Source organism: Haliotis rufescens, unplaced genomic scaffold (assembly GCF_023055435.1).
Source record: "Haliotis rufescens isolate VD_foot unplaced genomic scaffold, xgHalRufe1.0.p SCAF_15, whole genome shotgun sequence".
Lineage (NCBI taxonomy): Eukaryota > Metazoa > Mollusca > Gastropoda > Lepetellida > Haliotidae > Haliotis > Haliotis rufescens.
Window position 1 is genome coordinate 27547664 of NW_025963835.1, and position 4375 is coordinate 27552038.

Below are 4375 nucleotides of genomic sequence, written 5' to 3' on the forward strand. Positions count from 1 at the left end.
AACGGTGTCCAGGTCATATCAGGTCCCCAGCAACCTGTGCTAGTTTAAGTGAGTGAGTGTGGTTTTACATCGCTTTTAGCAGTATTCCAGCAATATCACGGGTGGGGACGCCAGAAATGGGCATCACACATTGTACCCATGTATGAATCGAACCCCGGCCTTCTGTATGACGAGTGAACACTCTAACCACTAGGCTACCCTACCGCCCCTCTAGTTTAAGGACCCCCTGAAGATCCGGGGTAGAATTGGTCTTCAGCAACCCATGCTTGCCGTAAAAGACGACTATGCTTGTCATAAGAGTCGACTAATGGGATCGGATGGTCAGGCTTGCTGACTTGGTTGATGCATGTCATCGATCTCAAATGCGTGGATCGATGCTCATGATATTAATCACTGGATTGTCTGGTGCAGACTCAATTATTTACAGACCGCTGTCATTTAGCTGGAATATTGCTGAGTGCGGCGTTAAATAACAAACAAACCAACCATCTCTAACTTAAGAGGTGACCAGTTGGATCAGGTGGTCAGGCTCGGTGATTTGGTCGATTGTGTGTCGTTCTACCCTGCAGGTGGTATCATTCCTCACAATTTCAATCACAGGATTGGCTGATTCAGACTTGATTATTTACAGTCTGTCGTCATAAAGCAGGAATATTCCTGAGTTAAGTGGCCGGTTACAAACTACACAGATGAACCTTTGATAGTGTTGGGCCTGCTCACTGATACACAAAACTGGTTACTTGTAACATGTAACTGTAAATATATACCAGGATATAATGAAGCACCACTAACTACAGTAAACCACGGTTATTACGAACTGAAAGGGACCACTAGTTTTAGTTTGTAATAACCGTAGTTCGTTATAAGCATATAAACAACAAATGGCCGGGACTAAAAACTAAATTCATTATATCAGTGAGTTCTTTATAAGCGTGTTCGTTATAAATGTAGTTTACTGTTTATATATTTCCATATCAAATAGCAATTTGTAAAAATTGTATCCTGGTGTCATTTTCTGATGAATCACGTTTGTGTTTGTTTACAAAGTTACACACAAATACTGAAATACAGCAAGTACATGAAGTCCATGGCTTTAGTCATTTGATGAACCTTTCAGTTGCTTCCTCTTCTTGGTATTATGGGATGTGTCCTCTACTTGCAACCATCTGGGGGGCGGTCGGGCAGCCAAGTGGTTAAAGTGTTCGCTCGTTACATCCAAAGACCCGGGTTCGATTCCCGACATGGGTACAATGCGTGAAGCCCATTTCTGGTGTCCCCTGCCACAATATTGCTGGAATATTGCTAAAAGCAACGTAAAACCTCGCTCACTGCAACCATCTGCAGTGACAGAAACTAACAGTTTTCGTCCACTAGTCCTTATAATGATAACATTTAACAAAACCCTTAAAACTGGCAAATTTCTACTGGTCCCTATGATACCGTAACTATTGAGCAAGGGCTGTAGGACTAGTCCCAATTTCGAACACTGATCTGAAGGAACATACAGTGTTCTTATACCAACTTTTCATCAGGTATCAGTGAACATCTGAGACTTGCATCTATTCGGGTTTTCCTCCCACATTAAGCTGACGCACCGTGATATAACTGGAATACTGTTAAAAGCAGCTTTAAACCCAACTCACTCACTCACTTAGTCATCAATGGTATCTAAGACAGTTTTCAATGGAAGGTCAATGTCATGTAGATATTTCCAAAAGTAAAAGTATGGTGCTTAACTTTTTCCAGGCATATGCATGTAGTGTCAGATGTGTTCAGGTCTGCATGTAGTAGATTTTTATTTATATAAAATTAATCGTGAGAAACAAGCAGGCATGATTGAGCCTTTCATTTTTTGGTTTACAAAAAAAATGGCTCAAACTTCACTGGAGGTGGTAGGGCTGGGACGGGTAACTTGGGTACTCGAGTCGAGTGGTTAGTCACGTGATATATTGTTTAATGAAAAATTATCTAAAACTCTATGGTTACACTACAAGTCACTAATGTTCCCATTTCTATCTGACTATGCACCCATTCATTCTGACTTTTATATATTTGAATTAAGATAACTTCATGCAGTTAACTTCAGTGTATGCATGACCAGATCGCTTCACACGTGTATCTAAATACATTTTGGAAGGGCTACGGTCAAACTTTTCCAAATCGGACAGTTTGTACCTATCTCTACATATCTACAGTGGGTATCCGGTCAGGGTCGGGTAATAGGGTGATGGGTGCCCGGGTAGTAAACTTGGACTCATCCCAAACCCTAGTAGGTGGTCTAAAAAATAATGAAAATAATTTTCGACTTCCAGGTTAGTACTTCTGCTAATGAATGAAAAACAAACCCGTGGGTCACATCATCACATAAATGATTGCAAAATGGTACTCTAAGATAACTGATGGCCTATTTTGTTATAAAATAGATTTGTATATGTATTATTCACCATTTCTTACTGACAGAGGTGATACAATCTGGTGGTTTTTCCCTTTCACTTAGTTGTAAGTTTGAAAGTTTTGTTTCCTCAAAAGTCTTCTATTTTTCTTCTAATTTCACATTTGTTTGGTTGCTCGTTCTTGTAAACAAACTAAAATATAGAAATAAGGCCTGGTGATGAGTTTTCATAAAACTAAGCAGATCCACTTTTTTTCGCTGGCTGAGCTTCCAGTGATTGTAGCGTGACAGACGAGCTCTCTGTGTTTGTTTGATGGTGAGGAACTGAATGCATCATCTGTGAATCTAGAATCCTGTACCTTCCTCTATGTAGAAGTCCGTCCATCGACTATGTTTTGTATATAACTGTTATGTACAGATGTGTATTGTTGCTATTGAATAAAATGTATTTTTTTTAAATGTCTTGGTTGTGTAATGACCTAAGAATTCTTCTTCACTGGCAAATATAAACATATGACATAGAACTTGTAACTCCTGTGGAGAAAATCTTTCTGACCACAATGTAGCACATCTATCTGACCCCAGTGAAACATATCTCTCTCACCCGAGTGTAGCACATCCCTCTGACCCCAGTGTAGCACATCTCTTTGACCCCAGTGTAGCACATCTCTCTCACCCCAGTGTAGCACATCTCTCTGACCCCAGTGTAGCACATCTCTCTGACCCCAGTGTAGCACATCTATCTGACCCCAGTGTAGCACATATTTCTGACCCCAGTGTAGCACATCTCTCTGACCCCAGTGTAGCACATCTATCTGACCCTGTGTAGCACATCTCTCTGACCCCAGTGTAGCACATCTCTCTGACCCCAGTGTAGCACATCTCTCTGACCCCAGTGTAGCACATATTTCTGACCCCAGTGAAGCATATCTCTCTGACCCCAGTGTAGCACATCTCTCTGACCCCAGTGTAGCACATCTCTCTCACCCAAGTGAAACATATCTCTCTCAACCAAGTGTAGTACATCTCTCTGACCCCAGTGTAGCACATCTCTCTGACCCCAGTGTAGCACATCTATCTGACTCCAGTGTAGCACATATTTCTGACCCCAGTGTAGCACATCTCTCTGACCCCAGTGTAGCACATCTATCTGACCCCAGTGAAGCATATCTCTCTGACCCCAGCGTAGCACGTCTATCTGACCCAAGTGAAACATATCTCTCACACCCAAGTGTTTATCCCTCTGACCCCAGTGTAGCACATCTCTCTGACCCCAATGTAGCACATCTCTTTTGACCCCAGTGTAGCACATCTCTTTGACCCCAGTGTGACACATCTATCTGACCTCAGTGTAGCACATCTATCTGACCCCAGTGTAGCACACCTCTTTGACCCCAGTGTGGTACATCTATCTGACCCAAGTGTTGCACATCCCTCTGACCCCAGTGTACCACATATTTCTTATCCCAGTCTAGCACATCTATCTGACCCCAGTGTAGCACATCTCTTTGACCCCAGTGTGGCACATCTATCTGACCCTGTGTAGCACATATATCTGACCCAATATAGCAGATCTATCTGACCCAGTGTGGCACATCTATCTGACCCTGTGTAGCACATATATCTGACCCAATATAGCAGATCTATCTGACCCAGTGTAGCACATCCATCTGATGCCAGTGTAGCACATCTATCTGACCCAGTGTAGCACATCCATTCTACCCCAGTGTAGCACATCTGAACCTAGTGTAGCACATCTATCTGACCATGTGTAGCACATCTATCTAACCCCAGTATAGCACATCCATCTGACCCCAGTGTAGCACATCTATCTGACCTCAGTGTAGCACATCTACCAGACCCCAGTGTAGCACATCTATCTGACCCTGTGTAGCACATCTATCTGACCCAATGTAGCACATCCATCTGACCTCAGTGTGGCACATCTATCTGACCCAATGTAGCACATCCATCTGACCTCAG